Below are 27,275 nucleotides of genomic sequence, written 5' to 3'. Positions count from 1 at the left end.
CGCCCGCGTACCGCAAAAAAAAAAAAAAAAAGAATGGGTGCTGTATACGTTGTGTTTATAGCCTTGTCCTATTCCCTTCCTTTTTTTTTAAAAAAAATATTTATTTATTGTTCGGCTGCGTTGGGTCTTTGTTGCTGTGCGTGGGCTTTCTTTAGTTCCGGCGCGCGGAGCGGGGGCTGCTCTTTGTTGAGGTGCGCGGGCTCTAGGCACGCGAGCTCAGTAGTTGTGGCTCGCGGGCCCTAGGCACGCGGGCTCTGTAGTTGTGGCGCGCGGGCTACGTTGCTCCACGACATGTGGGATCTTCCTGGACCAGCACTTGAACCCGTGTCCCCTGCGTTGGCAGGCGGATTCTTAACCACTGCGCCACCAGGGAAGTCCCCCTATTCCCTTCCTTAACCTACAGCTTTTGTGTCTTACCTCTGCCTTCCAGATGGATATCATCCAGTGCTAAAGCTATAGTTGTGATTTAGATAAAGCATTTTTACGTGAAAGCTCTTTGAAACCGTGAAGCCTGATTCTCGATTTTATTTACAGTCCAAGTTTCTGACCTGCTATGAGAGTTAACCTTAAGAGGTTAATCTTCATCTAGTAGCAAAATTAATGTTATGATGTTCCTTATGAAAGAGCTGTTGATTACGAAATGATACTCAAGCATATTCAATCCTCAACATTTAATTTTTACAAATTTATTCTAAATAGGTACTTAAGTTTTCTAGGAAAAAGTCTGTGATGCCTGACCATGGTGACTGGGATTCTTCCTGTGCTACCTACTGTATGGAATTACGATTTGAAGTGTGGTCTTCTCTGTGCACATGCAGCGAATAGTCGGGCTTTTATTGCCTGGCGGTGTGATGAGAAAGGAATCTTAGGCTGGGTGATCTTCTGTAATAAAATGGAAAAATACAGGGTTATGTGCACTTCAGTAAAAGCCTTGTTTTCTGGACTTTGCTAATATAAAAGATATAAAATGGTATCACGTAGGTTTAATTTGCATTTCTTTGATTACTAGTGAGACTCAGCTCCTCTTCATTCACTTGTTAGCCACATGGATTTCACCTATGCTTGCCAGATTTAGAAGGTAAAAATACAGGACATTATAAAATTTGAATTTCAAATAAACAACAAATAATTTTTTAGTGTAAGTGTATATATACTATGTAGTAGTCAGGCCATGCTTATACTGAATTTTTTTCATTATTTATCTTTAATTCAGACTTAATGGGGCATCCTGTATTTTATCTGACCACTTTGATTTTATTTTCGGTGAATTGTCTGCTTGTCTCTTATCCACTTTTCAGTTGCACTTCCTGTCTTTTTATTGTTATTTTTCAAGAGTCCTTGGCATACACTGGATATTAAATCCCTTGGTTCTTTTTAGATGTTGTGAATACGTAGTCCCAGTCTTTTGCCTGTCTGTTAACTTTGTCTAGAACGTCCTTTGTTGAATAACAAGTCCTTAATTTTGAGGAACTTGTTGTTATTACTTGTTAAATTCCATCAAAATTTCCCCATGGCCAGGTAGAGCTGCACTTAAAAACACAAAGTCTCAGCTCCCTTACAGCAACAAAGGTTGATTTCTTAGCTCATGACATGTCCGTGGCTCTGTTCCACATCGTCTGTTCCACTAAGCCAAAGGAATAGGCTTTTTGGAGACATTGCTATTCTGTGGCAGAAGGAAAAGGATGTGGCAGAATCAGGTGCTTGGACGTGGCATGTGTTACTTCTGTTCATATTTTATTGGCCAAAGCAAATTAAATGGTTGAGCCTGAAATCAGTCAGACGGGAAGAACCGTCTCAGGTCACGTGGCCTGCCTGACATCACTGGGGTGTGGTGGTTTAATCCTCCTGTCATGAGTCAGATGACCTCAAGGTAGCTCACCTTGAATTGAGGGAAAGGTGGGTCTGCAACAGAAGCCAGCAAGTGAAGGAGGAGAAAAGACAAGCTTAGTATCTATGACGGGACTGTCTTTAGTTGTGGTTGCTTTCATGTGGTACTGACTGAAGGCAAACAGACCTGTTGAATTTTTGAGAGGTTTACATTGGCAAAGATGCCACAAGTTTGGCTTGTAAAAGCCTGTGGTGGGTTTGACATTGACACCTAAAGCAACCCTTGACCCCCAAATTGGCACCAGCTGTTTGCCACGTCTTTGGAGCACATAGTTTTCCGTATCCACTTCACATATGGCTAGAAAGGATGATAGAAATTAAAAAAAAAAAAAGAATTTTCCAGAGGCAAAGCCAGGCTCCAGCAGACAAACTGATAAAGGAGATCCCTCCTCTTCCCCCCAGAGGACAGGACTGAGTTTAACCAAGGGTCTGGCTTCCTTGGTGGAGGGGGGATTCTTCACCTTTCTTGTCCAGCTGTATCTCATCATTGGTAAGAATGTGTATTTGCCATTCTTTTCTTTTCAGAATGGGAGACTTAACTGCATTCATCTTATTTTCGTTTCGTTGTATTTTGGTTGCTATGGTGGTGGTGGAGAGCAAAAGGTTCCTGGTCTGTTAGTTTGTAGGTCACTGGGCTGGGATGGAGCCACGTCGATATCTGTTGCAGAGATTGTGCGTTGCCCAGAGATCATAGACTCGGAGTGGAATCCAGTGATTGGATGGGCGCCCCTTTAGGAAGGAGACGACTCTTCCAGAGTCGGGAGAAGGATACCCTCTCACCTCTGATATTTAGCTCGGCCTACAGAGAAATTGTATTTCTTAGGCTCCTTGTAGGCAGATGAGGCCACATGTCTAAGTTTTGGCCAGTGGGTGGGAGTGGAAACGATGAGTGCAACTTCTAAACCACATTTGTATTCAGATCTGCTGTTAGTCCTGTTCTTTTCCCCCACCCACAAGAGCAAGGTGTTGTGAGCCAGCTTCTGTCTTGCAGACCAGGGCAGTGTCCACAGGGGGTTGTGGGACAAGACAGAAGGAACCTCAGTCCCTGGACCTTCCTGAGACCACCTGTCTGCCCCCGAACTGTTACATGGGAGAGAAACCAACTCCTCTTTCATCTGAGCCACTATATTCTTGGTTTTGTTACAGCAGATTGGCCTATATCCTAGTTAGTACAGATGGCAATGAGGTTAGCAGGAAACAAACAGGGAAAGTTAGATTTGAAATTGTTCTTAGTGATTTTTTTGTTCAGTTGAAGTTTTTCACTTATATAGTCTTTCTATGAAAATTTATTTTTCAAACTGCTTAGCCAAGAGTTTAGAAATAAGCTCTTTTACTGGAACCTCACTCTGACGACGATTATGATATATTCCTTTTTATTTCATATGCGTATGTTTTACATGTTGATATAAAATTTTGTAGCCTGATATTTTCATGGGATACCCATTTTCTCTGCTGCTTTAGAGTTCTTGTACTTGCACAGTTATTGTTACATAACATTCAGCTTTACCATGCTTTAATTAAAGTGCAATTATTGTTGGCTGCTATGGACTGAATTGTGTCCCCCCAGATTCACGTCGAAGCCTTAATCCGTCATGTCACCGTGTTGGAGATCGGGCTTTTAAGGAGGCGATTAAGGTTAAGTGTGATTATGAGGGTGGATCCCGATCCTACTGGTGTCCTCACAAGAAGGGGAAGAGACACCAGAGAGCTTTCTCTGCCATGTGAGAACGCGGTGAGAAGCAGGCTTTCTGGATCCCAGGAAGAGTGCTCTCACCAGGACCCATCCATGCTGGGCTGCCAGCCTCCAGAACTGTGAGGAAATGAAGTTATGCTCTTGAAGCCACCTAGTCAGCAGCCACCTAGTTACAGCAGCCCAAGCTGCCCAAGCCCAAGCCCGGGCTTGTAACTGCTACACCACGTAGAGAGGCTTTTCTCAGATCACACAGTAGATAGCAAAGCAGACTGCCAAGAAGGGTCCAAAAAAGTCAAGCACCAAGAAAGAATAATGTCACTGAAGCCAGGAGACAAGCACTTTAATAATGCCACTGAAGCCAAGAGACAAGCACTAATGTCACTGAAGCCAGGAGACAAGATGTCGATGTTCAGTTGACAGGTTTAATAAATTCGTAGTGGATTTTCAGCTAAGAAGTCACATGTGTTTTGGAGAGAGCAGTTTTGTGTTTGCAGGCAAAATCCAGATCTCAGGGGGTCGAGCAGTGAATTGGGAGTGGGGAAGCAGAACCGTGAAAATAGTGAGTTCAAGCTGTCTTACAAGACACTTGGCTGCGAAGAGAAAAGGGACAAGAGGACAAAGGCAAGACAGAGACGTAATGTCTGGGGCAGTTGTATTAGTTTTGTTTGTTCATTTGTTTTGTGATGGGAGAATTTGAGCCTTTGCGTGCAGTGGGGCAGAAGCCTGATGAGAAGGGGAAGGGGAAGGTGGGGAAGGGGCAGGTGGACCCGTGACAGGGTAGATCCCTGAGGAGGTGGGCTGCCTCGCGTGCCTTCCAGAGCTCTGGCTGGGGTTCACTTCGGGCAGGAAGAAGGACATCCGCCCTCCGCGCTGCCAGGAAGGAGGTGAGAGCGGGCGTGTGGTCGGTGATCGGAGGGACGGAGGAAACGGAGGGAGTCTGACCTAATGACCTCTCTTGTTCCTGTGGAGGTGATGTCGCTTACCGAGTGGGGGGGAGGGGAGGAAGCGTGAAGAAAGTGATGGAAGCCTGGAATTGTTTCTGTCGGTTGTGAGAGAGGGACTGGATTGAGAGCCCTATAAAAGATGGATGGGCTCCTGGTGGGGGACCGTGTGTTTGCAGAGTCCCCCGTCAGCACGGCTGGGGCTTTTTATAGCAGCGACCTCTGGGTGGCTGCGGTGTGCGAGTGAAGAAGTAGATCCTTAGGCTGGTTGAGGGGAAGGACAGGCCGGCGAGAAAGTTGAGAGTTTAGGCAAAGGAGTGATTGCAAACCTGGGTGATCAGATCCTAGGTCACAGTGGACAAGAAGTAAAGCTGAGCGCGTGGTTGATGGATCAGGTACGAAAGGAGAGGGGTTTGGGGAAAAGCTGGAGGCCTAAACGCATTTCAGATCACGCAGGACTGATTCATTCACTCATTCCATAAATGGTGAACATCTGTCCTCCAGGCACTGTTCTCAGTGGTCTGGCTCCCAAGACCAAAACAGTGATCAAAACAAAGTCCCCGCCCTGGTAGAGCTTCCTCCTAGGCGGGGAGGCAGATGGTAAACAGGGATAATTTCGGACAGTAAGAAAATGTTAAGGAGAAAAATGAAGAAAGGTCAAGGGTCAGAGAGCGATAGCGTGAACAGGAAGAGGCAACCTCGGAGCAGACTCGAGCGTCATCAGGACACAGCAGTGCACGTGGGTCCGGATGCAGCCCGGGCAGAGCCCCGGCCAGGGCTCGGAGCACGAGTGAGAGGAGAGAGGCGTGGTGTGTCCAGGCTGCCCTGAGGAATTAGGGTTTGGTTCAGGTGTCGTGGGAACGACACCCACCAGTCAGAGGAGTGACGGTCTACTTTCTGACGGTTCACGTTGGCTGCTCTGTGGGAGGCTGGTTGGCAACGGAGGCCAGGGATCTGGGGAGCAAGAAGGAGAGACTGGGGCCAGCAAGCGGCATTTTGGAGTTGAAGGTTTGAGCAGTTGAGTGGTCCTGGGTGAAGGAGCCCAGGCTGTTCCTTTAAGCAGACGCACCCACTCCACAATAGGCATTCTTTTCAGTGGATAAAGGCCTGACCCTGACCCCTGGATTATTCCACACCCTTTCCTGTTTTTGACTCTGCTCCCCACCGGCTTCATTATCCATTCTCCCCTTTCTTCCTCACCTCGTCTTTCAAATCTGATGCACATTGTTGTCTGCCTGGCCAAGACTTCCTCTAGTCTTAAGGTTTTCAGACCATTTCGTTGCAGTCTAATTTCAGTCTTCAGAAAGTGTCCGTGGAGGCCCAGTACGTAAGACGGGTGAAGTGCAGTGCTCTGTCCACTTACAGCTCTTCTCTGATCCTCCCGGAGCAACCCCGAGATGCCTCCAGAAAACGCCTAGCCTCCCAGGTCACAGTGTGGAAAAGGCCCGCCTTGAACTGGGATGCTGCTGCTTGCAGCCGGCCGTCCCTGGGGTCACCTCAGGTCATGCTCCCCCAGCTGAGCTGTGCCTCGTTAATCCTTAGGCACCTCTAGCGAAGGGAGTGTGGGAACCTCCAGTTACAAAGTGGCGTGCTGAGGGCACTCAAAACTAGGAGGCAGGCATGTCTTCCCCAGCGTTAGCTTTACTTGCTGGCTGTCATTTAATTTACTAAATTTGCGTGGTAAAGATGGATGAGCAATGAGTTACTGATAAGCCATGAGTTCTGTCTTTCCTTCTCAACAGATTCGTATATTTACCCTCATTAAGAATGGTAAATTTTTTTTATAACAAAAGAACATAGATGTATTATAGTTTAGAATATAACATTGGTGGGAACTCTTTAAGAGAACAAACACCAGTCTAAGAAATTTTAAGTTTGCCTGGGCCCATTAGGGCTGGGCCTTCAGTCTTCTGAGGATTATTTGGTCCCTCTGCTCTGTACTAGGAATGCTTTGATAGACAGGGTTAGAACTGCCTTTGTAAGTTAGTGAATTTTTGTTCTGTATTTTTGTTTTTATGTTTAATGGAGCTAGTATAACTTTTTTTTGCTCAGCATGGAGTAGGAACTGGCCAGGATAGAGACTCAGGACCTTCAGGTTTTTCTGATTAAAGGTAAAACTGTGAGTATTTTCCTCTTCTAGTCAAGTTTCATTTTGACAAATGTCATTAAACTAAGCACTGCTGCATTATAAAAAGGATTTACAAGAAGCAAGGGATGGCCTATTAAGGCCAATACTCAAAAACAAGGTCGTCCTAGGCCACAAAATAAGTTTGGCACTTTGGATTTTTTGAAAAACAGGATATCGCCTACATTAAAATCTGTAGTGTTTCATCTGAGTTGAGGGTGGATCTTTAAGCATTAAGATGAAAAATTTCTTTCTTTGGATTGTTTGCTATTAAGAAATTTTTTTAGGGCTAGGGACTTTGCATAATACTGCCAAGTTATCAGACTAATGAGGGTAAGGATTTGGTTATGTTCAGGAATGCATCCTGAGCTAGGAGTCAAACAGTGCCTGCGACGTAACACTTCATAACTGTTTTTTCCAGTGAATGAAGGAACCATCTTTTATATAACTTGGAAATAACATTGTCTGATTATAGATACAAGATAGCATCAGGGTTGAACTGGGGGAGACTTCGTGGAAGTTCTGCCGCAGTGTCATCAATATACATTGATGACAATGTATATTCATAACAATGAATGAATATCAATATTCATTCATCTTTAAATGAATAAAACCAGGAGCACAGCTGTAAGCTTACTTTTGAGTCAACCAGTTGTCGAGTCTGTTTAATGACATGCCAATTCTATCTGTAAAATGGGGATAGCAACACGACATCTGTTTATTTAGTGCAAGTAGCTGCACTACGATGAGATGAGATACACAGAGTGGGAGAAAATACATAAAAATTATATATCTGATAATGTACTTGTATCCAGAATTTATACAGAACTCTTACAGCTCAGTAGTAAAAAGGACAAATGACTCAAGTAAAAAATGGGCAAATGATCTGAATAGACATTTCTCCAAAGAAGACTTACAAATGCCTGGTAAGCACATGCAACGATGCTCAGCAGCATTCGGCATAGGGGTGTGCAAATCAGAACCACAGAAGGTAGCACGCATAGCCACTACCCGGCTGTAATCAAAGATGGGTAATGACAAGTGTTAGCCAGGATTTGGGGAAGCTGGAACCTTTATACATTGCTGCTGGGAATGTATAAGGGGGCAGCCACTTCGGAAAACAGCTTGGCAGTTCTTTAAAAGGTTAAAAATGTCAAGTTACCATGGGTTACCTAGCAATTCCATTCTTAGGTATATACCCCAAAGAAATTAAAACATACATTTACACAAACAAACACTTGTACGTGAATGTTTATCGCAGCATTATTCCTAATAGTTAAAAAGTAGAGACAGCCCAGATGTCCATCAAGTGATGACTAGATAAACAAAATGTAGTATATCCACACAGTGGAATATTATTCAGCAAGAAAAAAGGAATGAAGTGCTGACATATGCTGCAACATGGATGAATCTCAAAACGTTATAATACATTGTATGATTCCATTTATATGAAATGTCCAGAATGGGCCATTCCATAGGGACAGAAGTAGATGAGTAGGCTGGGGGCATTGGAGGCGGGGGGATGGGGAGTGACTCCTGATGGGCAGGGAGCTTCTTTTCAGGATGATGCAAACAGTCTGAAATGGCTTGTGCTGATGGTTGCACAGCTCTGTGAATATACTAAAATCAATGAATAGTGTACTTTAAAAGGGTGAGTTGTATAGTAGGTGAGTTATACCTCAGTAAAGCTGTTAAAAAAAGAATATATGAGGTAATATGTAGGGATATACTTTGAGCTATTTGAGAAGATCCTAGTAATATTATAGTTTGACTGTAAGGCTTTTAAATAGTAGCAGGATGACTTAGATATTTTTCCTTGCTTGCAGGCCTGTGATTTTATGCCATGACTCAACTTTATAACGCTATAACTCAGCAGTATAAAATACTGAAAATGTTGAAACATAAAATGAAAGCTGCTTGGCTTACTATTATTTAATAGGATTTTCTGAATCAGTTAATTAGCAACAAGAAGAATGTGTCATTAACGAGTTAGATTTTAGAATCATAAAATTTTAGAGCTGGAAGAAACTTTAGAAGTCATCTATTTGAGGTTCCCTCATATTATTTTGTAAGTGAGAAAACGGAGTCCTGCAGAGGTTAACTATGATATCTTAGGTCACAGGGTTGAGTAAACTCTAGAACTGAGTCAGTGTTCTTTGGGTTGATTACTATTGGTTTTAGTGCTATTAATAGTATTAGCACTGACAGTATCAATAGCTATTTAAATGCTTCCTATGTACTTGGCATTCTGTTAGGTACTTTATGTGTGTTATCTTGGCTCATCTGCACAGCAGTCTATGGATGATTTGTTTCACCTGTGTATGAGTTTCCTGTTGCTGCTGTTACAAATTAACAAAAACTTCATGCCTTGAAATAGCACAAATTTATTACCTCACAGTTCTGGAGGTCAGAAGCCCAAAATGGGTCTTACTGAGAGCTGTTAGGGCTGCATTCCTTTCTGGAAGCTTCAGTAGAGATGCGTTTTCTTGTCTGTTCCATCTTCTGTAGGCTGCCCACACTTCCTTTGCTCGTGGCCTCCTTCCACTGTCCGCAGTGGCAGATTGAGTCTTTCAGATGCTGTTTCTCTGGTTCTGACTCTTCATCCCTCTTCTCCCATTAAGGACCCATCTCAGTAATCCAGGATACTCTCTTTTTTTTTTTTTTTTTTTTTTTTTGCGGTACGCGGGCCTCTCACCTATGCGGCCTCTCCCGTTGCGGAGCACAGGCTCCGCGGCCATGGCTCACGGGACCAGCCGCTCCGCGGCATGTGGGATCTTCCCGGACCGGAGCACGAACCCGCGTCCCATGCATCGGCAGGCGGACTCTCAACCACTGCGCCCCCAGGGATGCCCCAGGATACTCTCATTTTAAGGTCAGTTGATTGGCACTTGCAATCATAATTCCCCCTTGTCATGTAACCTACCATATTCACAGATTTCAGGGATTTGCACGTGGATATCCTTGGGGGAGGGGTCATTATTTTGCCTCCTACAATCTGTTAATGAGAGAGATTGAGGTCCAGAGAGGTTAGCTAAGTTGTCCAGGGTCGCAACGTTAGTAAATGAAAGAGCTCATAGTTTAACCCAGGTCTGTTGTTTAGCATATCTTTCGCAATGATGCGATCTTTTCTACAAATGCCATTTGATTCTTATCTGGAAGAGTGAGTAGGATGGTTGGCAGTATTCAGATGGTAAATAGCTATTTCTTCTTAAAGTAAAATCACATTTACTTTAATAATATCAAGAAATAGGCTATGGGCTTCCCTGGTGGCGCAGTGGTTGAGAGCCCGCCTGCCGATGCAGGGGACACGGGTTCGTGCCCCGGTCGGGGAAGATCCCACATGCCGCGGAGCGGCTGGGCCCGTGAGCCATGGCCGCTGAGCCTGCGCGTCCGGAGCCTGTGCTCCGCAACGGGAGAGGCCACAGCAGTGAGAGGCCCGCGTACCGCAAAAAAAAAAAAAAAAAAAAGGCTATATTACTGTGAAGCAATTAAAAGCATGGTAGAGAATTACATTTATTGATGTGGGAAAGTGTTTATGACTCCTTGAGACTTTCAGTTCGTTCCTCCCCCGCATTTCTCTCTATTCATGAGTTCCCCGTGGTCATCAGTTCCTTCCTCATCCAGGCTTCTGCCCCAGTTCCAGTTACTCGCCTGCAGACTCCCCCCACCCCTTTGCACCCCTTTGATCTCCTGCCTGGCGAACACTCAGGGCTGGACGAGCCCAACTACCTGCGTGTTGGTTTCACGTTAATGGTACGTACACTCTGCGGCCTCAGAATTGCCGGTAGCCTCCCCAGGTGCCTTTTATCTCACTCCCCACGGCATCCCGCCTCCGGGCTTTCAGGCCTCTCACCCTTCCCGTGTTACCTGGCATCTCAGCAGTCCTCCGCGCAGTTGACCGCAGTTGTCCATTGCTTCATTGCGGGAACCCTCTGCTCTTGGCCTTTGTCACCCCACCCTTTCCTGGCTGCTCCTTTTCAGTCTTCTGTGTCGGCCCCTCCGCTTCTGCCTGACTGCTCGGTGAGGAGCTCCTCAAGGCCTAGTCCTCTTTTTCTCCCCTCGCCCTTTTGATTTTAACTCTGATCTATTTGAGTCAGTCTCCCGTGTTCATGTCTCTCGCCCACGCTCTCTCAGCCTCGGCACTAGTGACGTTGGGGGCTGGATGACAGTTTGCTGCAGGGCTGTCTTGTGCACTGCAGGATGGTCAGCAGCATCTCTGGCCTCTACCCACTAGATGCCAGTAGAACCCCTCTGTCCCCGGTGTGACAACCGCAAGTGTCACCACTCATTGCTGAGTATCTCCTGGGGGGCAAAATCACCCCCAGTGGAGACCCACTTATCAAGCCTGAAGCTCCCTTCTGAGGGTCTAAGGATAACGCCTTTTGGCAGCTCCGTCTGACTGTCTCCTAACAAATTTAACAGAACCAAAGTGGACTCTTGTTCTTTCTCCCGACTCACTGCCCTCCAGCTTTCCTCATTTCAGATCATGCGTGACCTTGCAGGGCACTGGAGGTACTTCGGCTTTCATTCTGAGTGAACTAGGGAGCTGTCAGAGAGTTTGGGGCTAAAAAGTGATAGGCTCTCATTTAGGTCAGGTCTTTGTTGAGAACATACTGTAAGTTGGAGGGTTGAAGCAGGAAGACTAGTTAAGAATACTGCGGTGATCCAGGTGAAAAGGTGGGAGGAGCTTGTACCAGGGTGGTGGTAGAGGAGGTGGTAAGGAATATGGTATCTTTGGTTTACGCCTTAAATATAGGTATCCCTGAGAAGAGGAATGCATGGTGGCATCATGAGATTAACATCCTTGTGTGATTTGTTTATCAAGTATTTTCTAAGATCTTGAAGGAAGCAGGATTTGGTGGATCAGAGTGAGAAGAGAGTAGCCAAAGCCAGGACCCTGTGGGGATGTTACTTGAACGAATGCAGGCCAGGTTGGGTGGTGAAATGAGAGACCCCCATGGGGGGAGGGTAAGCAGGGCATCCAGTGCAGCCAGTCCCGCCTCACAGTCTTCTCCTGGGCTGGCCCTCCCACTCTAAAACAAGTACCTATGCCAGGGCAGGTAGAACCAATGGAAGTCAGGAGACGTGTCTTCACCAGACCTTGTGAGCAGGTTGTTTGGGCTGTAAGGCTCTCAGCTGAAGTGGGGTGGCAGTTGGCATTTGGGGTGGGAAGGTTGTTGTCATACAGGGTGGCCCTACACGTTGTGGAACACTGCGGATCTCTGGTCCCTCACTGAGAGCAGCGTGTGTGTGCTCCCTCATCGTGACATCTAAACCGTGCCCCTGCCCTCTAAGTTCCACATTCCCATGGGGGTCGGTCACGTTCAACTGCAAACCACCACAGACTAAGCCCTTTGTATTTATTTATTTAAATTTGGTAATTTATTTTCATGAATTTTTCCCATTTAAAAAAAATTGGAGTATAGTTGATTTACAGTGTTGTGTTAGTTTCACGTGTATAGCACAGTGATTCAGTTACATATATATCTATATATATACATATGTATACTTATATATATATCCTTTTTTTAAAGTTTTTTTTATATGGACCCTTTTTAAAGTCTTTATTGAGTTTGTTACAGTATTGCTTCTGTTTTGGTGTTTTGGCTGTGGGGCATGTGGGATCTTAGCTCCCTGACCAGGGATCGAACCTGCACCCCCTGCATTGGAAGGCGAGGTCTTAACCACTGGACCTCCAGGGAACTCCCTATATATCTATTCTTTTTCAGATTCTTTTCCCGTATAGGTTATTACAAAATATCGAGTAGAGTTCCCTGTGCTATGCAGTAGGACTTTGCTGGTTGGTTATCTGTTTTATACAGAGGAGTGTATGTATGTTAATCCCAAACTCCTGATTTACCCCTTCTCTCTGCCGCCCCAGTAACCATACATTTGTTTTCTATGTCTGAGGGTCCATTTCTGTTTTGTAAATAAGTTCATTTGTATCTTTTTTTTTTTAGATTCCACATATAAGCAATATATGATATTTGTCTTTGTCTGACTTCACTCAGTATGACAATCTCTAGGTCCATCCACGTTGCTGCAAATGGCATTATTTCTTCTTTATTATGGTGGAGTAGTATTCCATTGTATATATGTACCGCATCTTCTTTATCCATTCATCTGTCGATGGACATTTAGGTTGCTTCCATGTCTTGGCTATTGTCAGTAGTTCTACAATGAATATTGGGGTGCATGCATCTTTTTGAATTATAGTTTTCTCCAGATATTTGCCCAGGAGTGGGACTGCAGGATCGTTTGGTAGCTCTATTTTTAGTTTTTTAAGGAACCTCCATACTGTTCTCCATCATGGCTGCACCAGTTTACATTCCCACCAGCAGTGTAGGAGGCTCCTTAAGCCCTTTTTTCAATTTGAAAATTGTCTTCCATAACATGAAGTCAAAGGGCTATGGCATGGCAGACTCTTAAAGAAAACCTAGATATTTGATTTCTAGTTTTAGGGGCTTAGAAAGTATAGCAGTGAATATTGCCGCCGGTACTTTAAAATTAACATCCCTTAAATGTTTTCCGTCCCCAGTATGTACCTTAAAATATTCATTCTTAACTCTTCTATAGAGGGTGTGGGTGTCTCAGGGCCATCTCTAAAGATAGTGCACAGGACACCTGCTCCAGCTGCTGCCTTCCCAGCCTTGAAGTGTGAGGGAATTTGAACAAAATAAGCGAGGAGTTGGGATGAAAGCAAATTCCCTGGCTGTATCTTAGGAGAGGGGTGGGAGTAGGATTGGAAGAGGAAGGTTAATGGCTATGTGTGAATGTTTATGCACATCACGTGTTTATCAGGTCTAGCCGCTATCCAGAGTGAGGTATTTTTACAATCACATTTTAGACAAAGTAGTAGGAAATAGAATGTACTACACATCAGGTTTGTGAAAGTTTGATCTCAATTTGGAGCAGTGAAAAACTCAGCGAAGAAAAGATCATCAGTTTGGATATATAAAATTGAAGACTTGTTCACAATGGAAAAGAAATATAACAGACTGGGGAAAATGCTCATATCAAGCGTGACTGAGGGGTAATGTCTGTAATACTGGAGGAGTTCTCTCAAACTTGATGAGGAAAAAACTGTCAAGATTTAGGACATAGGTGGACAGTGAATTTTAGCAGGTAAGGAATACAATTAGTAATAAAAATGGGCAATCAAAGAAGTGCATTTTAAATCAGCCTTGGGTTACCCCTTCTATTCTCTCAGAAGTACTGGCAATTAAGATAATTCCTGATTCCAGCGAGGTTTTAAGGGATTGGGGCCATTTTCTGTTTTCTGTTTCTTGTGCTGTAGCTACCCCCAGCCGCTGCCTTTGTCTCAACATGACGTATGACTCTTCTGCCTCGTCCATATTGCGTCTTTCACCTCTTCCTCCTGGGCTCTGTCTTCTCTCGAGAAGCAGCAACCCGATAGGAGCGGGGCATCCCACCCGACCCCGCGCTGCTGCTGAGCCGCCCTCTGAGTTGACTCCGCACCATACTGTGGTCTTGGGTGTATGAGTCAACCCCTGCCACCTGTCTGGGGGGTTCCTGAAGTTAGGGGTGGGCGATTGCGCCTCAGAGCCTGGCCCACAGAAGCTGTTCAACCACGTGGGCTCCCTCAAAATTCATAGCTGTACAGCTGAATGTCTCTTCTGAAATTCTGGCTGACAGCCAACGGTTAGAGGACTGAGTTGGACTAAGAGACCACTGCCGTGTCCCAGACAGGAGGGGGTGGCTTACATCAAGGCAGTGATGGCAGAAATGGGTGGCAAGGAGCATGTTTGGGACAGTTTCCTGTGTAGACTTAATGACAGAGCTGATGTGTAGGGGTAGGGAGAACGAGGAGTTGTAGATCGATGTTTCTTAACTTTTAGTGTGCATATGAATCGCCTGGGGATTTTGTTTAAAGGTAGCTCCTGATTCAGCAGGTCTGGGGTAGGGCCAGAGACTCTGGGTTTCCAGGAGATGAGCCGCACCGTTGGTCCGTGGACCAGTCTTTAAGTAGCAAGGGTGAGATAACTTGAGTTTCAGGCTCCAGTGCCTAGATGATGATGTCTATATCAGAAATGGGAAACACGGGAGAAAAGAAAGGGTGGGGAGGACCTGGGAGATGGAGTGAAGTCCTTGTGGGACGTTCAGGTTGAAAATTATAGACAGCTGCACACTTGGATCTTCAACTCAAGAGAAAATCAGGCCTAGAGATACAAATTTGGGAATCAGCACTTCATCAGTTATAGTAAGTAAAAGCCACAAGAATGAATGACATTACCTGCAAGAAAGAGATAAAGGTATTATTAGAAAATATGCTTATTCCTGCTTGTGAGGATTTTAATGTTCCATTTAAGTTACTTTATAAACCAGCAGTGTGGAGGAAATTGGATAGGTGAGCCTCCTGCATGTGAACAGGCTGTAGGTATAAATTCAGAAGTGGAGAAGTCTTCTTTGGAAAACCCCTTGAGTCCTTGGTAATGACCACAGATCAGGTTAAGTATTCCATAGATCAAGTTTAAAAAGCATCGGAGTACCTTCTCTTAGGAAAATTCATTCATACAAACAAATATGTATTAAACATCTTCAAATGCCAGCCACTCCTCTGATCTCTGGGCTTAAGATAACACATAGAATGTATCCCCAGCACGGGAGAGATTATGGGGGAGACTGGCAAAGTGGGTTCCATGCAGTGTGATGCATACTGTGGTGGGGAAGTGTGGCAGGGCCACACGACTCAGTATGGGGACAAGGGACAGCTTTCTTGTGGAAGCAGCATTTAAACCGAGACCGGAAGTCCGAGAGGAGGTGACCTCGAAGAGGACGGGAAGGGCATGACAGTGACGACTTGGAGGGGAGAAGGCTCTGCAGGTTGAAGGAGGGTGGTATGGCTGGACCACAGAGTGTGGGGAGGGAGAGTTGTGAGGGATGAGGTTGGAGAAGGGAACAGAGTCCATGATGAGGCCCTTTCCCCCTGGGACCTGGTGCAGGGTGGAGGGAGAAAACGATGTATTTTCCAAAGGAAGAAGTATTATTCTGCCTGGGGGTAGTTCAAACAATAGTCCTACGCATATGGTTTCATAAGGCTTTCATGGACTGGCCTAGTAACGGAATGACTCATAGTAACATTGTTTCTGTAGGAAAATGTTTGGGGCTTCAAAAACTTACAATTTAACTTCCAAAAAATTTTTTTTTCACCATTTCGGGACTGCTTGGATGGGCATACAACTCTAGTGCTTTTTGTTATTTGTGCTCCAATCATGCTTTCTCTGGTGTTTATCTGTGTGGCTACAGTGTTGATTTTCCACCCTCTGATAGGAATCAAAGGAATCATTCCACAGATGGAGGAACAGGTTTAGAAAATATGTGGAAATAAAAATAGAAATCTTTTTACAAGTTGTTTTGTTTTCAGAGTGTTTGTTCTTTAAAGTTAAGGATTACTCCATAAACTATATTGTGGTGTCGTTTTGTGTACTATGGAAGGATGGAAAATGAAACTGACATGGAAATTGCAAACAGAAAGTAAGCGAGGTTGGTAGGTTTCACTATTGAAGTCAAATGGAATGCTGAAGGTAAACTACATGGATAAAATACCTGTCTTTCAAAAATACTTTAATAACCCTGAGCTTAGCTTACTTAGCACCATCATAATGATCATCATTATCTTCATTACTAGCTATTGTTATCATTAGAAATACTAGATTTTTTTTTTTAAGCACAAAACAACTGTTAAGGCCAGTCCCTTTATAAAATAGAATTACATGAGATTCATTTTGTTTAATAAGTGGAACTTTAGGCTGAAACTCCTTCAAATTCCCAGGTCTCCAGTAGGCCAAGTTAATTTCATCCACACCCATCTGGTGAAAATCTTTCTTTCTGTATTAGTTAGAATGCTTTCAGCTGACAGATTAACTGAAGACTCAACTGTGAACAACTTAAATAGTAAGTAAATTTAATGATCTCATATAACTAGAAATCTGGAAGAAAGATGGTTTTATAGTTGGTTCACGTAGCAGCTGACTGCTGTCATTAGGCTCTTGGGATCTTTGTGTCTTTCTGTTCTGCTATCATGCTGAGTTTGCTTTTGTCCTCAAGCTTGTCCCTTCCTGGTCTCAAGATGGCAGGCAGCTTTAGCTCCAAGATCGACCTCCTCATATCAAAGCACCTAAGACTGTAAGAAGAGGTGTCTCTTGTCTTGGTTAGGGCTGCTATAACAAAATGCTATATACTGGGTGGCTTCAGCAACAGACATTTTATTTCTCACAGTTCTGGAGTCTGGGAAGTCCAAGATCAAGGTGCCTGAAGATTTGATTTTTCAGGAGCTTGCAGACAACTATCTTTTTCCTGTTTCCTCGCACGGCAGAGAGAGAGAGCTCTAGGCTCCTATATTATAAGGACACTAATCCCATTTTGGGGCTCCATGCTCCTAACCTAATCTAACCCTAATAGCCTCCAAAGACCTCACCTCCAGATACCATCACATTGGGGATTAGGGCTTTAACATAGGTTTTTTGGGGGGCACAAATATTCAAGCCATAGCATCTTTCTTATGTCTTTTTTCAGAGAGAAAAAGAAGCAGCCTCCCAGAAGACTTGACTTCACTAGCCAAATTTACACGATATATCCCATTTCTAAACCAGTCAGTGGCAAGGGATATAGAAGTCCAGTGACTGGCTTTGGCTACTCAAGATTCATGGCCCTCCAGCCTCCTCTCAGAGAAGAACAAACTTAGGATTCGGGTATCCAGGACGGAGAGTGGACTGGTGAGGCTAGCCACTCGTGTCCACCACCCCTTCCAAGGCCAGCTCCTCTGCCTGGGCTCTGAATCCGTTTTTGCACTTGGAGGACTTTATTCTGTTCATCATTTTTTTCTCATCTTTATTTTTAGTCTGTCTCCTCTTTCTCTTCAAGCTTATTGAAAGAAGGGTCTGTGCGTGCTGTCTCCATTTCTTTTCCTCCAGTTTATTCCGTAGATCTCCTGTAACCTGGATTCTGCTGCCCCTAATAGGATACCTCCCCTTCTGTCATCCGCGCCCACCCAATTGCCTGGGCCTTTGCCAGTATTACCGCTAGTGTTTGGCAAGACCGGTGCTTCTCCAGGTTTAGCGTGTGCACCAGAATCGTTTGGAGGGTGATTAAAATACAGGCCCCTGGGTTCCATCCCCAGAGCTTCTAAGTAAGTCTGAGCTAGGGCTTGTAGAGCTGAGCTTACTTAACCTCTCTGCGGACATTTGATATTGTTGATTTTACTACCACCTTTCTGAGTTTCAGAACTCAAAATTACTCTCAAACCTGCACTTGTTCCTTTTGTATTTTTTTTTTTTTTAATTGATGAATGGCAGTGTCCTTTTTCTCACGTAAGAAACCTGGAACTCACCGTGATTCTTTATTCTTCCTTACCCCCATATACAGTCGATTAATTTTCCATACTCTGAATATCCCTCCAGTGCATCATTTCATCTCCATCCTTATTGTCTCTGCTGTAGTGTGAGTCCTATCTTTTCACGCATATTGCTGTAATGCTCTTTAAAAGTGCCTGTCCTGTCTCCAATCTCAGACTTCCTCTTATTTATACTTCATACTGTTGCAGAGTGATTCTTTTTAATACAGGTCTGATCACATTATTCCTGAGCTGAAAATTCTTTGGCCTCCTACACCTTCCAGATAAAATCCAGACGCCCTCCCACGCAAGCAGAGGGCTTCAGACCTGGGTCTCTGACTGCCTGGCTAGCGTTTGCTTCTCTCACTTCTCCACTTTTCCTGAGCGTTAGTACCTGAACCTGCCATGATTCTGATTCTCTTGAGCTTTTGAGCCTTTGCATGTTTTCTCTTTGCCTGAAACACTTCTCTTTCTCCCTTCACTGCTTATCTTCCAGGACTTAGCTCAGGGATGCCTCTGCTATCACCCTGCTTCCCTGGTCCCTTTTCTGTCCCTGGGAGTTAGATGCTCCTTTTCTGTACGGCCATGGACGTATGTGAGTTGCACTCATTTAGCTCTTAAACACACTGCTCGATTCTGGAGGTTTATTTGGTGCTTATCCTCCTCTAGACCATAATTTCTTTCAGGACAAAGACTGTACTTTCCATCTGTTTCTTAATATAGTTCCTAACATAATTAGTCATTGTTTGTTGAGTGACTGAATGTTAAGGACCATTTTTAGTGATAGAAACTAGTCATAAAACCCAATCTGGAGGGCTTCCCTGGTGGCGCAGTGGTTGAGAGTCCGCCTGCCGATGCAGGGGACGCGGGTTCGTGCCCCGGTCCGGGAGGATCCCACATGCCGCGGAGCGGCTGGGCCCGTGAGCCATGGCCGCTGAGCCTGCGCGTCCGGAGCCTGTGCTCCGCAGCGGGAGAGGCCACAACAGTGAGAGGCCCGCGTACCGCAAAAAAAACCCAAAAAACAAAAACCCCAATCTGGAGAACTGAGGGCCCAATCTGGGGAACAAATGGGAGGGTGACAAAAACACTGTAGGCTTTACATCTAGTTGGATTTGTTCAAGATTCTGGAGGAATTGGTATTTCTTGGAGACTGTGACAGGGCAGGGATGGGAGTTGGTGATGTATTGTAGAAATCACTTCAGTGATATTCAGACTAGGTGGCCATTTTCATTTCCTTGATAATTTGGATGAAATTTGGAGATATGAACGTCCGATTCCAACGTTATACCATATATAACGTATACCATATATACCTATGTCTATATCTATATTTATATCTATATGTAGATATAGACATATTTGTTCATTTGGTTGTTCTTTGAGAAGTTTATGCAAACTTAAAAACAAATTACGGTTGTCGCAAAGCTGCCATCTTTGCGATATGTAAATTTTATTTTAAAATTTTAAAGGTTAGCTTATTCATCCATTGTTCTTGAAAAACACATATCTGCCAAAAATTTTATAGTAGTTGTATGTTCCAAGCCTGCATTGGCCATGTGATAAATAACCACCAGCCATGTGTGGTTATTTACATTTGAATTTAAATTCGTTAGAATTAAAATCAATTAAAAATTCAGTTCCTCAGTCGTGCTGGCCACATTTCAAGTGCTCAGTAACTATATGGGACAGTGCAAATATAGGATATTTCATTATTATATTGACAATAATTTAGTCAGGTGATGAGCATATAACCTCAAATTCCTGTTTTTAAAACAATCCAAAAATGTTCCTTAAAAAGTGTTTTTATTATAAAATAAAACGAAGGTATGAAAATCACCCAAATCAGATATATGATTCAATGAATTATTACAATGACAGTAGCACCCAGGTCAAGAGTTAGAACTTCATGAGTCACCCTTGAAATTCTTCCTTGTGTCCTGTGTCAATCACAGCCCTCTCTTCTCTCATAAGCAAGCATCATCCCAAATCTTCATAGTAATCACTTGCATTTTTCTTTTTATAATTTATGGATCCAGTCTGTTTCCTTCAACACTATAGATTGGTTTTAACCAAAGTAAAAACATTTTTATTCGGATACAATTTCCATGCTGTAAAATTAATCCATTTAAAGTATACGATTCCGTGGTTTTAGTGTCTTCTCAGAATTGTACAACCATCACCACAGTCTATGTTTTAGAACATTTTTGTTACACCAGAAAAAAACATGTGCCCCTTAGCAGTCACTCCTCTTCCCCACCCTCCCAGTCACCCCAGCCCTGGCAACCATTAATCTATTTTCTGTCTCTATAGCTTTTGCTTATTCTGATTTTTCATGTAAATCAAGTCACACAACATGTGGTCTTTTGTGTCTGACTTCTTTCACTTAGTGTAACACTTTTGAGGTTCATCCATGGCATAGCATATATTAGTATTTTATTCCTTTTTGTTGCTGAAGACTATCCCGTTGTACGGATATGCCACATTTTGTTTATCCATTGATCAGCCGATGGACGTTTGGGTTGTTTGCACTTATTGGCTGTTATGAATAATGCTGCTATGAGCATTTACATACAAGTTTTTGTGTGGATGTATGCTTTCATTTCCCTTGAATATATACTTAGTAGTGGGAATTGCCGGGTCAGGTGGTACTCTATGGTTTAATCTTTTGAGGAACTGCCGAACTGTTAGAAAAACAGGCTACATCATTTTGCATAACCAACAGCAATGTAGAGGGTTCCAGTTTCTCCACATCTTCATCAATATTTGTTATTATCTCTTTTTCATTATATCCATCTTGGGTATAAAGTAGTATCTCATTGAGTATCAAATTGACTGTAAATGTATTATGGTTTTCTTTCTTTTAATTTTAATTTTTTTAAAAAAATTATTTATTTATTCATTTTTGGCTGTGTTGGGTCTTTGTTGCTGTGCGCAGGCTTTCTCTAGTTGCCGCGAGCGGGGGCTACTCTTTGTTGTGGTGCACGGGCTTCTCACTGCGGTGGCTTCTCTTGTTGCGGAGCACGGGCTTTAGGCGCTAGGGCTCAGTAGTTGTAGCACGCGGGCTCTTGAGCGCAGGCTCAGTTGTTGTGGTGCATGGGCTTAGCTGCTGCACGGCATGTGGGATCTTCCCAGACCAGGGCTTGAACCTGTGTCCCCTGCATTGGCAGGTGGATTCTTAACCACTGTGCCACCAGGGAAGTCCCTGTATTATGGTTTTCATCTGCATTTCCCCAGTGGCAAATGACGTTGAACATCTTCTTAATGTGTTTATTAGCCATTTGTAAATGTTCTTTGGAGAAACATCTATTCAAATCGTTTGCTCATTTAAACATTTTAAATTATAGTTTTAAAATAATGATAATTTTGATTATATAATTGTTTACCTTTTTATTAAAGGCTTACAAAAGTTCTTTATAACAGATACCAGTCCCTTTTCAGATATATGATTTACAATTATTTACTCCCATTCTGCGTTTTTTCCCCCACTTTCTTTATAGTATCATTTGCAGTACAAAATATTTTAATTTAGATGGATCCCAATTTATCTATTTTATCTTTTGTCACTTGTACTTTTGGTATCATATTTAACAAACCATTGCCTAATTCAAGACCATAAAGATTTACTGCTCTGTTTTCTTCTAAGAGTTTTATAGTTTTGGCACTTACATTGAAGTCTCTGATCCATTTTTAGTTAATTTTTATGTAAGAAAAGGTCCAACTTTATTTTTTTTGCATTGGGACATTCATTTGTCCCTGCACCATTTGTTGAAAAGACTGTACTTTGTCAATTAAATTGTTTTGGATGGCACTCTGTCAAAATTGATTATAAATGTAAGAGTTTATTTCTGAACTCTTAATTCACTTCCATTGTTTTACATGTTTGTCTTTATATCAGTACCATAATGTGTTGATCACTGCAACCATATAGTAAGTTTTGAAATTGGGATATGTGAATCTTCCAACTCTGTTCTCCTTTTTAAAGATTGTTTGGCTATTCTGGGTTCCTTGCATATCCGAATGAGTTTTAGAATGTTTTTTAATTTCTGCAGAAAAGGCAGCTTGGATCATAATAGTAATTGTGCTGAATATGTAGACCAATAAGGGGAGTATTGATATCCTAACAAAATTAAGTCTTAACAACCCATGAATGTAGTATGTTTTGTCTTTAATTTTTTCCAACGTTTTGTAGTTTCCAGTGAGTGAGTCCTGTACTGTTTTTGTTAAATATTGAATATATTCCTGAGTATTTTATTCTTTTTGATGTGATTGTAAATGCAGCTCTTTTCTTAATTTCTTTCTTTTATGTTTGGGTTGGTCATTGCTGTGGTATAGAAATAGATTGAATTTGTATGTTAATCTTACATCCTGCAACCTTGTTGAACCTGGTTATTTGTGTTTAATAGTTTTTTTTTTTTAGTTGGTTTCTTAGGATTTGCTACAAATTCATATCATCTATGAATAGAGATAGTTATACTTATTCCTTTCTGGATGCTGATTTTGTTTGCTTGGTTTTTTTTTTTAACTGATTACAATGGTTAGTTACACCTGCAGAGAAATGTTGAGTAGAAATGGTAAGAAATAGAACATTGTATTCTTTTTTTTTTTTTTTTCCGCGGTAAGCGGGCCTCTCACTGTTGTGGCCTCTCCCGTTGCGGAGCACAGGCTCCGGACGCGCAGGCTCAGCGGCCATGGCTCACGGGCCCAGCCGCTCCGCGGCATGTGGGATCCTCCCGGACCGGGGCGCGAACCCATGTTCCCTGCATCGGCAGGCGGACTCTCAACCACTGCGCCACCAGGGAAGCCCGAACATTGTATTCTTGTTCCTAATTTTAGGAGTGGGCCATTCAGTCTTTCACTATTAAGTATAATATTAGCTGTGATTTTTTTTTTTGTGGATGCCCTTTGTCTGGTTCAGGAAGTTCCTTTCTATTCCTGGTTTGTTGAATGAGTTTTATGACAAGACTGTTGGATTTTGGAAAATGCCTTTTCTCAATTGATATGATCGTGTGCCTTTTATTTTTTCTTTTATTAATTTGGTTTGCTAATATTTTGTGGAAGATTTTTGCATCAATAGCTGTAAGGAATATTGGTCTGTAGATATCTCATGATGTCTTTGTCTAGCTTTGGTATCAGAGCATTACTGGCCCCTGGCCCCATAGAAGTATTATCTCCTTTTTTTTTTTTTTCTTTCTTTTTTTGGGAAGAGTTTGTCAAAGATTGGTATTAATTCTCATTTAAATGTTTGGTCAAATTTACCAGTGAAGTCCTTTGAGTCTGCACTTATATCTGTTGGAAGTGTTTTTAATCACCAATTCAATCTCTTGCTATAAGCCTTTTTAGAGATTCCGTTTTTGCTTCAGTTTTAGTAGTTTGTGTTTTTCTAGGAATTTGTTCTTTTCCTCCAAGTTATCCACTTTGTTGTTGTTCATAGTATTCCTTTATAATACTTTTTATTTCTGTATAATCAGTAGTAATGTCCTTTTATTCATTTGTAATTTCTGTGTTCCCTCATTTTTTCCTTGGTCACTATAACTAAAGGGTTGTCAGTTTCGGGGATCTTTTCAAAGAAACAATTTTTGTTTTCATTGATTGTCTTTCGTGTTTTTCTATTCTTTATTTGTTTGCATTTTAATCTTTATTGTTTCTTTCTTGCTGCTTGCTTAGGTTTAGATTGCTCTTTTTTCTTGGTTCTTAAGATGGAAGTTCAGGTCATTGATTTGAGATCTTTCTTATTTTATAATATAGGCATTTACAGCTATAAATTTTTCTCTAAGCACTGCTTTCTTTAGCTACATCCCATAGGTTTTGGTATGTTATATTTTAGTTTTCATTCATCTCAAGGCATTTTCTAATTTCCTTTACGATTTCTTCTTTGTTTCATTGGCTACTTACCAGTGTATTGTTTTATTTCCATGTATTTGTGAATTTCCAAAATTTCCTTCTGTTACTGATTTCTGATTGCATTCCATTGTGGAATGGATTTTAGTCACATGATTTTAATCACTTTAAATTCTTGAGGGTTGTTTGTGGCCTAGAATATGGTCTCTTTTAGAGAATGTTTCATGTGCACTTGAGAAGACGGCCTTGTGTTGTTGGGTGGAGTGTTGTATAGATGTCTGGCAGGTCTAGTTGGCTTACACTTTTATTACAATCTTCTATTTCCCTGTTGTTTTTTTTCCTGGTTTTTCCATCTAGTGTTGAAAGGGGATAAGAAGTCTATTATCATTTTTGAATTGTTTATTTATTCTTTCAATTCTTCTTCCTCTGTTGTTCTTGTAGCTTTACCGCCCATTTTGGCTGATTTTCTTACAGTTGCTGTTTCATAGTGTGTCACTTTCTATCCTTTTACTTTCAACCTATTTGTATCATTGAACCTACCGTCTCCTGTAGACAGTATATAGTATATAGCTGGGTTTTTAAAAATACCCTCTGATAATCTCCGCCTTTGGATTGGATTGTTTAGTCTATTCACATTTAATATTATTGATATGGTTGGATTTACACCTGCCACTTTGCTTTCTGTTTTCCATAGGTCTTATGCCTTCTTTTGTTCTTTTTTTTTTTTTTTACTGTCCTCTTTTGAAATAAGTGAATCTCTTCCAGTGTGGTATCTTAACTCCTTTAATAATTTTTAAATTATACATTTTGAATTAGTTTCTTAGTGTTTGCTCTAGGGCTTACAATATAGCTCTTAGCTTAAGAGAATCTACTTCTGATTTTTACCTACTTTCAGCAAAATTAAGAAACTCCTCTCCTGTATAGCTCTATTTCTCTCTCCTGTTTTTTTGCTACTACTGTTATCCATATTATGTCTATATATTGTAGAAACCCAACAATATATTATTATAGTTTTTCTTTTATGTAAGTCTTTTAAAGAAGCTGAGAGAAGAAAGGAGAGCAGGTGCATATTTATGGAGTTAGTTATATTAACTTTTCTACTTTTCATCCACCTCATATATTCTGTGGGTCTCAGTTACCATCTGGTGTTATTTCCCTACTCCAGCACAAGGCAGGTTTGCTCTCATCGGCTTCCTCTGTGTTACTATCGTCAAATAACACATGTTATTATTAGACATGTTGTTATTATATAACATGTTGTTATTAGCCCAACAGTACACTTGTATGCTTACTGTTTCATTGAATTGCTCTTTAAATCAGTTAAGAGAAGGAGGAGAAATATGCAATTGTAGTCTCTTTTGTAATTATGTACATAATTCTCGGCAGTCTGTTTTTTTGTGTGCATTCAGACTACTGTTTGGTGTCATTTGCTTTCAACCTGAAGAACTCTTTTCAGTATTTCTTATAAAGCAGATCTCCTAGCAACAAATTCTCTCAGTTTTTGTTTTTCTGGGAATGTCTTGGTTCCACCTTCGTGGTTGAAAGATAGTTTTGCTGGGTGTAAGATTCTTAATTCACAGTTTTTTATCTTCAGCATTTTGAATATTCAGTCCTACTACCTCCTAGTTTCCTCTGCTTCTGATGAGAAGTCAGCTGTCAGTCTTATTGGGGCTCCTCGTATGTGATGAGTCATTTTTCTCTTGCTGATTTCAAGATTTTTTTCTTTGTTTCTCAACATTTTGATTATATTTTGTCTGGGTGTGGATCTCTTTATATTTATCTGGTTTGGAGTTTGTTGAACTTCTTAGATGTGTAGATTACTAATGTTTCTCATCAAATTTGGGGAGATTTCAGCCATTATTTAAATCTTTGTTCTGTGCCTTTCTCTTTTTCTGTGGTGCTCTGTTCATGTTTCTTCATTCTTCTTTTCTCCCCATTCTTCAAATTGTATATAATCTCTATCAGTGTATCTTCAAGCACTCTGATTCTTTCTTCTTCCAGTTCATGTCTACTCTTGGGCTCCTATAGTGAATTTTCCATTTCAGTTATTGTACTTTTTCAGTTATTGTACAATTCCAAAATTTCTATTTGCTGCTTTTTTTTCTGTAATTTCCTTATCTTTATTGATATTCTCTATTTGCTGAAACATTGTCATTATACGTTTCTCTAATTCTTTATCCATGGTTTCCTTTAGTTCTGTGAACTTATTTGGAATAGCTGATTTGAAGTCTGTCTCTGTTAAGTCTAACACCTGGGCCCCTTTAGAATCAGTTTGTGTTGCCTGCCTTTTTTTCCTGAAAATGGGTTTGCTGCTTCTTTGCACATTTTGCAATATTTGTTGAAAACCGGGCATTTTAAATAACATGTAGCAACTCTGTGTAGTGATCATCTTGGGAATGGGGGTTAATACTGTTTGCTTGGTTATTTATGTATATTTTTAGTGACTTGGATGAACTGACTGTGTGAAAGCTGTTACCCCCAGTGGACAACACTGGATGTCTCTACTCAAATTTATTTTCTTGTTTTTTCTTTTATCTTTACTACCCAAGGGTTACCCCTTGGTCAGATAAGCCACTCATTGGTTAAAGGCTGTGCTTATACCCTCCTAGCCAGTTAGAATTTTACTCTTTACCATTAGACGTGCATGTGGCTTGAAGAGTGCTATCGTAGTTGAAAGAGTTTAGGTATTACCCAGTCATACAGTTCATAAAGGAAAGGCAGGATAAATTCTTGAGCTTTTTCTTTGATTTAATAGTTTTTAAGAATGATTAATTAGTTCTCTATCATCTCTTGAAGATGACCAATTATTAAAAAAAATTTGAACTCTTAGAATTAAACGTTTGATGGGTTTTAATCCATTTCAGTTATTATCATTAATGAAGCTCAAATTATTCCATCTTTGGCCAGTGGGAGCCTTTTGAGATTGGCTCCTGAGTCCTAGAATTAGCCATTTCTCTAAGAAGCTCTGGTCTCTAAGGGATGCTCAGTGATGCTGGATTGGCCTTTGTTTGTAGGCCTTTTCTGTAATCAGAGTTAAGAAATATATGCACATATTTAAGATAAAATAAAATACCTCACAAGGTCATATTGATGCTTCCAATTAAAACTCTAGACTACAGTGTATTTGAATCTTCCTTCTATATCTCCTTTTCTCTGTGCCAAGAATCCTGGTCTTTCAGACACAAGTGATTATAGAATTAGAAAATCCCATAATTATTCATTTGTTTTTATCCCATATTACACATGCAGTAGTCTCAGAATGACAATAGTAATACTACTGAAAACATTAAAAAGCGTACTTTTGCTTATACGCTCACCATCTTTACAGCATTTAGGACTGGCAGTGTCTTCTGAGACATTGTTTGTTTAGCAAAATGAAATGTTTGCTTAGCAACATTTTAGAGCACCTTCTCTTTCTCAGACTCCCTGCTACAAAGG

General features: G+C 41.7%; 1 protein-coding gene across 8 annotated transcripts in view; it reads left to right on the top strand.

The window, feature by feature from the left end:
• Window positions 1-27,275, top strand: part of ZNF438 (zinc finger protein 438) — a 186,463-nt gene that overhangs the window by 9,252 nt on the left and 149,936 nt on the right. The window contains exon 1 of one of the 8 annotated variants that reach the window (XM_029236710.1): window positions 12,950-14,867. The exons of the other annotated variants lie outside the window; for them this stretch is intronic. The gene's annotated coding sequence lies outside the window, so the exon portion shown is untranslated. Of the gene's footprint in view, window positions 1-12,949; window positions 14,868-27,275 lie in introns of those variants that run through there. 8 annotated transcript variants of the gene reach the window in all.

The sequence above is a fragment of the Monodon monoceros genome, unplaced genomic scaffold (genome assembly GCF_005190385.1).
Source record: "Monodon monoceros isolate NGI ecotype Baffin Bay Population unplaced genomic scaffold, NGI_Narwhal_1 Super_Scaffold_21, whole genome shotgun sequence".
In the NCBI taxonomy this organism is placed as follows: Eukaryota; Metazoa; Chordata; class Mammalia; order Artiodactyla; family Monodontidae; genus Monodon; species Monodon monoceros.
The sequence above is the reverse complement of the archived record's forward strand: the minus strand, read 5'-3'. Positions and strand labels throughout refer to the sequence as shown.